Below are 15,303 nucleotides of genomic sequence, written 5' to 3'. Positions count from 1 at the left end.
GTTCCTTGATTGTCGGTATTGCAAGGGATATGTCGTTTATACATGCAACCATCGAAATACATTGCAATGTAAATGAAAGATTTATTTATAAACAACGATATCAACTGTTCCTTGGATCTTGACAACAAAAGAAACTTAATACATAAGACATGATTATTTCTAAACGATGTTGTCTTCTAGTCAGTCGGGTGATCATCCTTGTGCTGGATTTGCATTAGCAAGCTTTGGGCAATTTCTTCGGAAATGACCCATCTCGCCACAGTTGAAACAAGAACCTGGTAGGAAACGACCTTGAGCGGGATTGTTGCCAGCTTGGTTTGGTGCAGCTGCAGCTGGGCAGACTCTTGCTGTGTGGCCTATGAGTCCACAAGTTTGGCATTTGCGGCACTGTACATTGGCGTGATGATGGAGGCTACATTGGTTGCACAAAGGTGCAGTTCCACTGTATGGTTTTCTAGCAGGGGGTTGAGCTGGTTGGTTGGGGACGGCTTGACCATTGTGAGCGACCACAGCGAAGTTCTGAGAAGCCTTTCGCTTCTTTGACTTCTTAGGAGATTCAGTCTGTTCATCCATGGTCTTTGATTCCTCGATTGGCTTCTTGTCACCCTTTCGAAAAAGTTTATGCTTTCTGATCTGCGATTCAGTCAAGGTTGCAGATAGCTCAATGGCCTGACGGAGTGTGGTAGGGTTGCTACCAGTGACAATGTCTTGTACCGAGTCAGGCAGGCCGTCGATGTACCTTTCGATAGCCTTGTCGAGTGGGGCGACCATAGTCGGGCAAAGTAGACTCAACTCCTCAAACCTATCAGTATATGCCCTGTGTTCGCCACTATCTTGTTTCAAATCATCAAACTCCTTCTCCAACGCTCGTTGTTCATGACGAGGACAAAACTCTCTCATCATAAGAGCTCTCAGTTCAGCCCATGTTTGTGCTAGAGCAACATCTGCACCACGGTCTCTCATTACCCCGTTCCACCATGTAAGAGCCCTCTTCTGAAACACACTCGAAGAAAACTCGACCTTGCGATTTTCCGGACACTGCACGTGGCGAAAGGTATTCTCGATGCTCTCGAACCATTGGAGAAGCCTAGTTGCTCCCTCAGAACCACTAAACCTGAGTGGTTTAGCCGAGTTAAAGCTCTTGAAATTGCATGTACCATTGTTGTTGTTGTTGGCTTGGTTCCATTGAGCAAAGAGATTTGGGAATTGAGCAGCCATCTGCTGCGCAATAATTTCTGCCAGCTCGGCAGTTGCTATCTGGTGTTCGCGTCGAGGAGGCATTCTAAAAGAGGAAAACATGAAAGGAAACAAATAAAATGGTATTGGGTAAGAATAGGATGTTACAATCACTGACCATAATCACGGTTGATGGTCACTTGTTTGAATCATGAAGCAAACAAACAACACCAGGGCTGAATCAAAGCAAATAGATCCTCATAGTGTATCGCGAAGACATGCTCGCCTATAAGTGGACACTCACCCCAAGAGTTCCCAGGTAAGAGTGACTGGTCCGATTATGCGGATTTGTACGAACACTCTAACCTTAGACAGAAAACCCAGGGTACAGGCATTCACCCTTCCAGTTCGCATGTGTTCACACTATTTAGGACCCAAAACTTTGACGGGAGTTTTGAAAATTCAAAGGGGTTCAAAACCTTATAACAAAGGGTTCAAAACCTTACAATAGAGGGTTCAAAACCTAGTAATCAATCATCCTAGAACAGATGATTAGCTTTCAAGGCGGTTTTGAAATTTATGTTCTTGTTGTGGTCGTCGCCTAAGGGTAGGTGACGGTATTGTTTTGTGACTAAACACAAGTAAACTCGCGTTAGGTTCCTAGGAAGGTTATAGACTAGGTCAAAGCATTACTAATAACCTAATTCCCTATAACCATTGGCTCTGATACCATCTTTTCTGTCACACCCCGACCACGTAGAACATACAAAACGTGGCGGAAACGTCGGGGAGTGTTGTAACAGAATCAATTGTTTCAAATCCATGGCAAATGAAGTTTCGTTTTATAAATCAAACATGAAAGTTTACATTGTCTAAACAAGAATCAAAGTGTACATAACATAAATTAACTAGTTCTTGTCTCGTTTTAAGTCACTAAGGCACAGGTCCGCCTAAGTATGTCTTGATAAGTCCTATGCATCATCTCCTGAAAACACATGTGAAAATAGGTACGTCAGCATAAAAATGCCTGTGAGATACATTGGTTTTGTGAAAACGGAATTCATGACTTGAGTTTGAGAAAATGTTTAGTCATGAACCTCGTATTTTGCTTTGTCTTGTAAATCATTTGAAAAACGGTAAGATCAAATGATATGTATAAATAAGAGAACAATGCATGGTTAACTGAATAACCATGTAAAAAAAAGAGTTTGTATAAGATTTGTTGTTTGTAAATCAATGTCTTGTGAAAAGCGTGTTATTTGTATAAAAATGTTCTATGTTTCAAATTGAAATGATTCAAATAACGCTACGATATGTAATACCATACAAACACTTATATATAGGAAGTACCAGCGGCGTATCTACCATGCTTGTATCATATTACACATGCCTTGTTACTTAAATCACTTACTCAAACCAAACCATCAAGATGAAATGTCTAACAACGGTAGAAATGTTCATGTATAGTAAAATGTCTATTGTCAAATGTAATCCATGTCAACGGATACAACTGGTTTACACGGTTCAATGGTTACAGACGGTTCATGAAATCAAAGGGGTAAGACGGTTCACATAGTCAAAGGGTTACAACGGTTCAAAATGTAGTGTAATGTGTTCATATGTTGGATGAGCATATGCAACAGAAATGCAATGTGAAACAATGTACTACGTATGCACACAATGGGCGTACGTAGCATGAAATGTATTGTAGAGTACAACGGTTCAAAATGTAGAATAATGTGTTCATATGCTGGATGAGCATATGCAACAGATATGCAATGTAAAACAATGTACTACGTATGCACACAATGGGCGTACGTAGCATGAAATGTGATGTAAGCAATGTACTAAGTACGCACACAATGGGCATACATAGCATAAACACAATGAAATCATGTACTATATATGTACTATCGAACATAGCAGTATATGATGTGAAAACCGGAAAGCATGAAAGTAGCAAGTAGGCAAATGTGTTTCACCCCAAAACAGTTTGGAAAACAGTAAAAGAGGGGTTCAATGTACTCACCTGAGATTGCTTTGAGTTCTTGTATAATAACCAAACAAATGCTAGATCACGGAATATCAAACGGCACCTAATAGGTAGCTATGTTAATATACCGGACCAAATCGGAAGGATCGGATAGTACGCGGGTTCGTAAACCAAACGAGTATGGAGACTCGTGTAATATGGTTTAACAAAGCCTACATACTAAAATGAAACCTAACCTAAGTGCTTGCGACCCATTACGACCCGTTTAGGTAGCTTATGCTACCCTAACGCGTCGTTCGCGTAGAACGCGTTCGGAGCGCCTAACATCGCGACCACTAGGTATAACCTCGGAAGGTTATAGCTATGGTCACCTAATGTGTTTGGTCGGATCCTAATGATCGACCAAATGGGTCGGGTTCGAAAGTATAAGCGATGGTTTAGATCGCTTACCTTACGACCCTATATAAGCACTAAACTAAAAGTGACGAGCTAAGCATGTTAGAACATGCTTAACTAAGTTTAGAAAACAGGTTTGGCATCAAAACAAACGGCTTTGATGCCCACGAGTAGTTTGGTAACAAAATACGCAAGAATGCGCATTTTGGCCGAAACTACGACTCGTCACTGAGCCTAGATAACGTGGTAATCAGTAGGTATGGTCACTACGGACCATAACCATCGTGATCACGCTCACGTTATGAAGTTCCATGAACTTCACATCGACCAAAAGCTGGTCAATGCAGAAAGTCAACAAAATGTTGACTTTCGGACTCGAAAAGCGAATAAAAGAGCGAAAGAAGACTTACGGAGGGTCCCCGAGTGCTAATCTAGATCAAATAGCTCAGGTATGAAACAATGGTTTCAACTTAGAGCTTTAAGATCAGATTGTTGTGATTTTTACACAAAAGGGGGGGGGTATTTATAGGAAAAGTGGAACCGTTAGGATCGTTTATCGAATATCGTGCCGCGATCTCGAGCGTACACTTGTCAAATTCTTGTGGTAAGTCAGAAAATGCCCCTTGGCTCTTGATTGGTTGAAAGGGCATCGCCCCTTGATCGAACGAAAGGCCAACTGCATTAAATAGATGCATTGAATCTGTCTGACAGTCCCACGCGCCCCGCGTAAGGATTTGGTAAATCCTTACGCGCCCCGCCTAAGGTTCCCAGATCAGAATTTTCAATTTTGGTCCCTGCACTTCAGAAACACGTAATTTGGCCCATTTTTGGCACTTTTAAGCCCCGTTAACCTCATTTCAAGGCTCTAGGATGAAGTTAAAGTGTAGGGGACTTGAAATATGCTCAAAAATATTCCGGATGTCGGTTCGTTTGGCCGTACGATCGCGATGTTCGCTTAATTACGACGGAATGCGCATAAGCGCGAAAGACGATCCAAATGACGCGACGAATGGATTTTTCTCAAGCCAAACACTAAGGCATAATATAAGGATGCTTACATAAATTTTTGGATGTCCGGATGTATTCAGAACGTAAGTTACGCGCGAAAGTGCTAACTTGTGCACTTTTTGACAGTTTTAGTCCCTGAATGACCCAAAAGTTTGTTTTAGCATACCAAACCCCTCAAAGCCTATTTCTAAGCTATGTAAAGGATATTTATGGTATGTTTAACTTATGGACATGTTCCGGAATGTTCGTTACAGTTCAAATTGGCATACTTTCGCAGTTTGTCAAGTTTAGTCCCTGTAAGCGAATTAACTTGTTTTTGCCATACCAAAGCCTTCAAAACTTATTTCTAAGTTATGTAAAGGTTATTTAAGGTATGTTGAGTATATGTTGATGTTCCGGAGTATTTGTCGCATTAAACTGAGTACGTTTAAGCACCAGTTAGCGTATAACTCTCCAGAAAGCGATGTAGAGTTTGAAATTGAACAAGAATTGTTATGTGTAAAAGATACACATATTTATACAAGATCCCAAGTATGAAATACAATATTTCATTGGTTTGGTATTTGTTTGATGGTTGCGGTGACACAGGTGTCACATTTAACGTGTCAAATCTAAAGAAATGTCTGTCAGATGAGACCCTTATAGTTCCTTTGAAGGAGCTCACTATCGACGATCAGTTGCGATTCGTCGAGGAACCAGTTGAAATCATGGACCGAGATGTTAAGGTCCTCAAGCACACCAGAATACCTCTTGTTCGAGTTCGTTGGAACTCCCGTCGTGGCCTAGAGTTCACCTGGGAACGAGAAGATCAAATGAAACTCAAGTATCCCCAGTTGTTCGAGAGCAATGCAACCACTACTGAGGCTGAAGCTACTACAGAATTTCGGGATGAAATTCCAAATCAACGGGGGGATGATGTGACACCCCAGGAAAACTTGGAAACAACACAACTTAACTAGCTTCCTCAGTAACCGCATGCTAAATTTCGGGATGAAATTTCATTCAAGTTGGGGATAATGTGACAACTCGAGTTTCCAAGATCCTATTTTTTGCATTAATTGCACATTAACTGTTTAATTGTTTGATTGTTTGCCTTGTAATTGTACACACTGGATTATATGTTGAGATGTTGGTTGGATATGTTTTATCTGTTTAACGTGATTAAAGTGCTTGTTGATATAATATGAAATCTGTTGGAAAACTTAAACTTAAACCTTGAATGGCCCCGACGAAACAGGAACGTTTCGTCAATTATAAATTGACAGAACAATTGTGTTTCGCCATAAACCATCTCAACGAAACAAGCCGTTTCGCCGGCCCACGATTTGCCGAAGCCCATTAAGGGCCCAGTACGTTACGCGACTTCCTATTGAGTATTACAGTTTCATTCGAGACACTTTTAGCAAATCAGAAACCCTAGAGCTCTATCCCCTTAGCGACGACAATCCTGTGTGTTTGAAGCCTACTATGTGACACCCCAGGAAAATCAGGAAAACAACGCAACTTAACTAGCTTCCTCAGTAACCACGCACTAAATTTCGGGACGAAATTCTCTTAACAGGGGGAGAATGTGACAACCCTCAAAATCCCATGTATTCCGTACAAATTATTAATGATAATTAAAGTGTCTGACGACTGTGTGGAATTACTTAACTGCTTTCTGATATCTGTGTGATGCTTACACGTATTTGTGAATATGCTAAGGAATATGCTAAGGAATATCCTAAGGAATATGCTAGGAATATGCTAGGAATATGCTAAGGAATATGCTAAGGAATATGCTAAGGAATATGCTAAGGAATATCCTAAGGAATATGCTAGGAATATGCTAGGAATATGCTAGGAATATGCTAGGAATATGCTAGGAATATGCTTGGAATATGCTAGGAATATGCTATATGGAAGATCTTATAAATACCACCATTCCACCAAAACTCTCTTTCTCTCCTCTCCTCCCTAGCTCACGGCCGAGACCCCCCTTGAACACACCACCATTTTCGGCTCTTGATCTCCTCATTCCAAAGTTATACAAGTGTTACGGGTCACGCATAAGGAGTCTTGGAGCTAACGGAAGGCGAAGGACCTCTCTATCTTGCTTTTATCCACCTCTTTTTCGCATAGTTTCTTCCCTAGCCTTGTGCTAGTTGTAAGTGCTTCTAATCAACTTCTTGTTCATGTTTGATGTGGTTAATAAGAGATTAGTCGGTTAAAAATTATGAACATACAAGATCAAAATCTAAAAGTCTACTAAAATGATGAACAAGGTGGTTAATGGATGAATATTAGTGTAAAGCATGTAAATCTTGTGTGATTGTGATTATTGGTTGATGATCTGAAGTATTGCTGGATAATATTAATGTTTGATGTTGTTGTGAATACTAAACTTGTTAACGGTATCGATCGAACACGATTTAGAAGGTTCAACACTAAAAATCAGAATCTGTCCAAGTTTTACAGCCAACTTCAGTTGGCTGTAAACAGGTCATAAACCTAACAAAAAATTGATATTTTGATCTAAAATGTGATATTAGGAAATACGGTTCTAATGGCACTGGAATCGTAATTTTTGGACTCCGTTTACTATTTTTAAAGTATTAATTTGTAACAGCAACTTAAGCTGGATTTTGACAGCAATAAATGGGTGTCGTACTTTCAGTCATAACCTGAGTTTTGTGATGAATCGGACCATGAAATTTGTACAGTAGATGACAACCGATGCATGTGTAATTACCCCACTGGAATTTCGTAAACGGACACTCGATGAATTTTTAATAAATTGTTCAGTGGACTGTGGTCAGAAATTCATAAATCTGAGTTCAGTCCGGAATATGATTTTTTATAAAATATTGGTAGTGAACCGGACCCCGATATTTTTACACAATAAAACATGGAACGTTTAAGACATCTTATAAAAATTTGGGAACTTTTGGAATATTTTAACTATTTTATTAAAACGTCCGAAAACAGCCGGTTTTGAGTGTTAATGCTGAATTGATATAAATTGTGACTTGCGTGTCTAAATGTCGAGTGTGCTATCCGTGAATGATCTAACATGGTATATATGTTATGTGCATTATCGTATGTTTGATTTTGAGTGGGGAATGGATGGGAAACCGTTAAAACGATGCATGTTGTGTGATAGATACGTGTAGGAACTTTGTGTTCTATTTGAAAGCCACTAAATGACTAACTGGTAAATTATATTAGGACGTGATTGACCGACCTTGACTGTTAGCTATATTGAGAATCTAACTGAGCAAACCAAGGTGAGTTCACACACTTTCTAAGGCATGGGATTCCCAGTGGTTTGGGAATGGGTTAAAGAATTTAAAACTGAATCTACATATTCTCCTTGGGTAGGATATGTACGGCCATCCTCCTTGGGTAGGATGCCAATATTATTCCTGCGTATTCTCCTTGGGTAGAACTACGTACGTTCGTCCTCCTTGGGTAGGACAACAACCTTAAAACTTACTAGACAAAACTCTATCATAAGTCCCTCATTTTTATATCGACTTAATCGCCGAGGCCAATGGCGAGCGGGTCATTAGTTAATAGCGCTATTAGGTTTAACAAACCTCACACCGTGCCAGTCGGACGGGCGTGTACTAATGGACTATGGCAAACCATCAGTGATGATAGACACTGATGTAGGGCACAACTTACTTGCGTAGTAGTCGATATGATACGGTCTAGTGGTTCACATGGGGAAGACCCCACTAATCATGAACAGGATATGGGTAATAAAGAATGAACTGGTTAAACTTTCTTTCAACTACGGGGTAACCCCCACGGCAATTACGCCAACGAAAGACAAACCACGTTTTCGGAAAACAACTTAAAACTAAACAACCAAACGTGAACTCACTCAACTTTGTTGTTGACTCGTTGTTACATGCCTTACAGGTCGCTAAATGCATGGAGCTTGCATATGGAGGTGGTCGTTGTGGGATGCGAACTGACATGTCCCGCATTTAATAAATAAACTTTAAGAACTATTTAAATCTACGTTTTGGACTTTAAACTTTTGAACTATGGACTATGTTTTGAACTTATGTTTTATGCTTCCGCTGTTTAGCTAAAATCGGTTTACTTCCTTTTGGTCACCAATCGTATTGTGTTTGGTTTTAATTACTTGATTATGTTGTTCGATATGATTGGTGGCTCGATCCTGGTCACGTCACGCCTCCAAGCGGTGGTACTCCGCATGGTGGATTTTGGGGGTGTGACAGATTGGTATCAGAGCCATTGGTTATAGTGAACTTGGTTTTAAAAAGGGAAAAGTTTTTGATAAAACCAGACTATAACCGGTACAGTGCTCAACGATCCACAACGACGCTTCGCTCCACGTGCAAGACTCGACACCATAAGTGGTATGATTTATGTTATATTGTCGGTTAGATAGCTCACATTGTGCATTAGTTAACGTGATAACTTCTACTTGAACCTTGTGTGCTTACTCTCTACTGTCGTCCCACACTTACGCACTTTCACGACACTTTTCTCACTTACGTTGCTTCGTGATGAAGATCATGAGCGGACGCGGAGGACGTATCAACCTCACTCAAGCCCAGTTGACGGCTCTGATCAACGAACGAGTTGCTGAGGCACTTGCAGCTGTTCCTGTAGGAGGTATAACCCGCTACTCCGACCCATCTTAGAACATTTAGATCCCACCTTCGCAAACCTACCCTCGTGCCTAACCTTGTCATTTATTCTCGCACCATAGGTCAACATGCTCAGCCTCCTGTGTGTACGTTCAAAACCTTCATGGATTGCCGACCAAGCACTTTCAGCGGCACAGAAGGTGCCGTAGGCCTTCTTCACTGGTTCGAGAAGCTCGAGTCTGTTTTCGAGATGTGTGATTGCCCGGAAGATCGTAAGGTGAAGTATGCTACTGGAACACTCGAAGGAGCTGCGTTAACCTGGTGGAAAGCACAGGTCCAATTGCTTGGGTTGGCGGTTGCTAATGCCACCCCATGGAACGGCTTCAAGGAACTGATTAGAGAAGAGTATTGCAGTCGTGACGACATCCACAAGCTAGAGGTGGAATTTTTCAACCTGAAGATGACGGGGTCTGAGATTGAGGCGTATACTAAGAGGTCAAACGAACTGGCCATCCTGTGTCCTACTATGGTGGACCCTCCCTACAAACGCATTGAGCTGTACCTTAAGGGCTTGGTCCCGGAAATTCAAAGCCACGTAACCTCAGCTAACCTTGGCACTATTCAGCAAATCGTCAAGTTGGCTCATCGTCTCACTGATCAGGCGGTTGAGCAGAACAAGCTGCCCAAACGTATTAGCGCCACTACTTCTGATGCTCCCAACGACAATAAGCGCAAGTGGGATGGAAATCTGGGCAAGGGCTCTACTTCAGCTCAATCTCAGCAACGAAAGACATATGAGTACAAGAGCCCCAGTCAGCAGTCATCTGGAAATCATGGTCAGGGTGGGTACAAGGGAAATCACCCTAAGTGCAATCGATGGAATCTGCACCACAGCGGCCAGTGCAACAAGGGTCGTTGTCAGAAGTGTCACAAGCTGGGTCATGAAGCAAAGGATTACAGGAGCCCACGTCCTGTGAATCAGAATCGCCAACAACAACAACAAGCTCCGCAGAACCACCAACAGCAGCATCAGCAGGGCAATAAAGGATGCTTTCATTGTGGCGCTGAGGGCCACTTTAAGAGGAACCGCCCCCAGCTGAACCAAAACCAGAACAATACCCAAAGAAACGGGAACCACAATGGAAACAACAACGGAGGCAACAATGGAGGTAACAATAATGGAAATGGCGCCCAAGGTTGTGTGTTCGTGATTGGTCAGGGAGAAGCAAGGAACGATCCCAACGTTGTGATGGGTAAGTTTCTTCTGGACGACTTCTTTGTTACTGTTTTGTTCGATTCGGGTGCCGATACTAGTTATGTGTCCGTAAAAGTTAGCCAAATGCTTAAGCGCACTCCAACACTTCTGAACACCAAACACACGGTAGAACTAGCTAACGGTAAAAGTCTAGAAGCCACACACGTAGTAAAAGGTTGTAACCTCGTCTTAGCTGGTCAGACTTTCTCTATCGATCTTATTCCTATCACACTGGGTAGTTTCGACGTCGTTATTGGGATGGATTGGCTATCTCATCATCGAGCGGAGATTGTTTGTAAGGAGAAAATCGTCCGCATTTCTCGTTCTGGTGAAAAACCTCTCATGATTCGTGGCGACAAGAGTGGTGCTGTCGAAGGCATCATCTCTTTCCTTAAGGCCCAGAAGTGTTTGCGAAAGGGCCACACTGCCATTTTAGCACTCGTTACTGAAACATCAACAGAAGAGAAGAGAATTGAAGACATTCCTATTGTACGCGACTTTCCCGAGTTATTTCCTGAGGAATTACCTGGTCTTTCGCCTCATCGACAAGTCGAGTTTCAAATCGAGCTAGCTCCTGGAGCAGCACCAATAGCTCGTGCGCCTTATCGACTTGCCCCATCAGAACTCGAAGAACTGTCTACGCAACTACAAGAACTTCTGGAAAAGGGTTTTATACGTCCTAGCTCTTCGCCATGGGGAGCTCCAGTCTTGTTCGTAAAGAAGAAAGACGGTACCTTCAGGATGTGTATTGACTACCGCGAACTCAACAAGGTGACCGTGAAGAATCGTTATCCTCTTCCACGCATCGATGACTTATTCGATCAATTGCAAGGGTCGAGTTTCTATTCTAAGATTGACCTAAGGTCAGGCTACCATCAGCTGAGAGTCCGAGAGGAGGACGTCTCCAAAACAGCATTCAGAACTCGTTACGGCCATTATGAGTTTCTGGTTATGCCTTTCGGATTGACGAATGCACCAGCGGTCTTCATGGATCTCATGAACCGAGTGTGCAAGCCTTACCTAGATAAGTTCGTTATTGTGTTCATCGACGACATCCTGATCTATTCTAAGAGTCAGGAGGAACACGAGCAACACCTGAGACTTATTCTGGAACTACTTCGTAAAGAGCAGCTGTATGCCAAGTTTTCGAAATGTGACTTCTGGCTTCGCGAAGTCCATTTTCTGGGCCATGTGGTAAACAAGGATGGGATTCATGTTGATCCATCCAAGGTTGACTCGATCAAGAACTGGCCTGCACCCCGCACACCAACAGAGATCCGTCAATTCTTAGGTCTGGCAGGATATTACAGAAGGTTTATCAAAGACTTCTCCAAGATTGCGCAACCTCTCACTTCACTGACTCAGAAGGGTGTCACCTATCGTTGGGGTGATGCACAGGAGTCCGCATTTCAGCACTTGAAGGATAGACTTTGTAGCGCGCCTATCCTCTCATTGCCTGAAGGCACAGACGATTTTGTGGTTTACTGCGATGCTTCCATCCAAGGACTTGGTTGTGTGTTGATGCAACGTGACAAGGTCATTGCCTACGCATCGCGCCAACTTAAGGTTCACGAAAGGAACTACACTACGCACGACTTGGAATTGGGAGCAGTTGTTTTCGCGCTTAAGATATGGAGACATTACTTGTACGGTACCAAGTGCACCATTTACACCGATCACAGGAGTCTCGAGCATATCTTCAAGCAAAAGGAGTTAAACATGCGTCAACGTCGATGGGTCGAACTCCTGAATGACTACGAATGCGCGATCAAGTATCATCCGGGCAAGGCCAATGTTGTGGCTGACGCCCTCAGTCGAAAGGATACTATACCTAGGCGTGTACGTGCATTACAGCTTACCATCCAATCTAACCTTCCCGCTCAGATTCGCGATGCTCAAGTTGAAGCATTGAAGGCAGAGAACATCAGGGCTGAGTCCTTACGAGGATCGAGGCAACGACTAGAACAAAAAGACGGCGCCTACTATGTTAACGGACGCATATGGGTTCTGCTGTATGGAGACTTGCGCGAGCTTGTGATGGATGAAGCGCATAAGTCTCGTTACTCAGTACATCCTGGTTCGGACAAGATGTACCATGATCTCAAGACTATATACTGGTGGCCTGGTATGAAAGCCAGCATAGCAACCTACGTCGGTAAATGCTTGACTTGTGCCAGGGTCAAGGTCGAACACCAGAAACCATCAGGCCCACTCCAACAACCAGAGATACCTAAACGGAAATGGGAGCAAATTTCCATGGATTTCGTTACTGGTCTGCCCATATCTCAACGCGGAAATGATACCATTTGGGTAATCGTGGATCGACTGACCAAGTCTGCACATTTTCTGCCTATCAAGGAAACGTTTAAGTTTTCTACTCTAGCAGACATCTACCTAAAAGAAGTGGTATCAAGGCACGGAGTGCCAACCTCCATCATTTCTGATCGTGACGCGCGTTTTACCTCTGAACTGTGGCAAGCTATGCACAAGTCTTTTGGCTCACGATTAGATATGAGCACCGCTTATCATCCACAGACGGATGGGCAATCAGAACGCACCATCCAAACTCTTGAAGACATGCTTAGGGCATGTGTAATCGATTTTGGTAACGGCTGGGAAAAGCATCTCCCGTTAGTGGAGTTTTCATATAACAACAGTTACCACACCAGCATCCAAGCTGCTCCGTTTGAGGTATTGTACGGACGCAAATGCCGATCACCTCTCTGTTGGGCAGAAGTTGGTGACAGCCAAATCACTGGCCCAGAACTTGTGGTAGATACCACCGAGAAAATTGCTCAGATACGACAGCGAATGGCGGCAGCTCGTGACCGTCAGAAAAGCTATGCTGATAAGGGAAGAAAACCACTCGAATTCCAGGTTGGGGATCGAGTGCTGCTCAAAGTCTCACCTTGGAAAGATGTAGTCCGATTTGGCAAACGGGGCAAACTCAACCCGCGTTATGTCGGACCGTTCGAGATCATTGAGAGAATTGGCAAAGTCGCTTAAAGGCTGAACCTACCTGAAGAACTCAGCGGAGTTCATAATGTTTTCCATGTGTCAAATCTGAAGAAGTGTCTGTCAAATGAGACCCTCATAGTTCCTCTCAAAGAGCTCACAATCGACGACAAGCTGCAATTCGTTGAGGAACCCGTAGAGATTACGGATCAAAACGTTAAGATTCTCAAGCACACCAGAATACCTCTCGTCCGAGTTCGTTGGAATTCCCGTCGTGGCCCAGAGTATACCTGGGAACGAGAAGACCAAATGAAACTCAAGTATCCCCAGTTGTTTAAGAAAAATGCAACCACTACTGAGACTGAAGCTACCGCAGAATTTCGGGACGAAATTCCAAATCAACGGGGGGATGATGTGACACCCCAGGAAAATCAGGAAAACAACGCAACTTAAGTAGCTTCCTCAGTAACCACGCACTAAATTTCGGGACGAAATTCTCTTAACAGGGGGAGAATGTGACAACCCTCAAAATCCCATGTATTCCGTACAAATTATTAATGATAATTAAAGTGTCTCACGACTGTGTGGAATTATTTAACTGCTTTCTGATATCTGTGTTATGCTTACACGTATTTGTGAATATGCTAAGGAATATGCTAAGGAATATGCTAAGGAATATGCTAAGGAATATGCTAAGGAATATCCTAAGGAATATGCTAGGAATATGCTAGGAATATGCTAAGGAATATGCTAAGGAATATGCTAAGGAATATGCTAAGGAATATGCTATGGAATATCCTAAGGAATATGCTAGGAATATTCTAGGAATATGCTAGATATATGCTAGGAATATGCTTGGAATATGCTAGGAATATGCTATATGGAAGATCTTATAAATACCACCATTCCACCAAAACTCTCTTTCTCTCCTCTCCTCCCTAGCTCACGGCCGAGACCTCCCTTGAACACACCACCATTTTCGGCTCTTGATCTCCTCATTCCAAAGTTATACAAGTATTACGGGTCACGCATAAGGAGTCTTGGAGCTAACGGAAGGCGAAGGACCTCTCTATCTTGCTTTTATCCACCTCTTTTTCGCATAGTTTCTTCCCTAGCCTTGTGCTAGTTGTAAGTGCTTCTAATCAACTTCTTGTTCATGTTTGATGTGGTTAATAAGAGATTAGTCGGTTAAAAATTATGAACATACAAGATCAAAATCTAAAAGTCTACTAAAATGATGAACAAGGTGGTTAATGGATGAATATTAGTGTAAAGCATGTAAATCTTGTGTGATTGTGATTATTGGTTGATGATCTGAAGTATTGCTGGATAATATTAATGTTTGATGTTGTTGTGAATACTAAACTTGTTAACGGTATCGATCGAACACGATTTAGAAGGTTAAACACTAAAAATCAGAATCTGTCCAAGTTTTACAGCCAACTTCAGTTGGCTGTAAACAGGTCATAAACCTAACGAAAAATTGATATTTTGACTCTAAAATGTGATATTAGGAAATACGGTTCTAATGGCACCGGAATCGTAATTTTTGGACTCCGTTTACTATTTTTAAAGTATTAATTTGTAACAGCAACTTAAGCTGGATTTTGACAGCAATAAATGGGTGTCGTACTTTCAGTCATAACCTGAGTTTTGTGATGAATCGGACCATGAAATTTGTACAGCAGATGACAACCGATGCATGTGTAATTACCCCACTGGAATTTCGTAAATCGGACACTCGATGAATTTTTAATAAATTGTTCCGTGGACTGTGGTCAGAAATTCATAAATCTGAGTTCAGTCCGGAATATGATTTTTTATAAAATATTGGTAGTGAACCGGACCCCGATATTTTTACAAAATAAAACATGGAACGTTTAAGACATCTTATAAAAATTTGGGAATTTTTG

The sequence above is a fragment of the Helianthus annuus genome, chromosome 2 (assembly GCF_002127325.2).
Source record: "Helianthus annuus cultivar XRQ/B chromosome 2, HanXRQr2.0-SUNRISE, whole genome shotgun sequence".
Taxonomy (NCBI): Eukaryota; Viridiplantae; Streptophyta; class Magnoliopsida; order Asterales; family Asteraceae; genus Helianthus; species Helianthus annuus.
The sequence above is the reverse complement of the archived record's forward strand: the minus strand, read 5'-3'. Positions refer to the sequence as shown.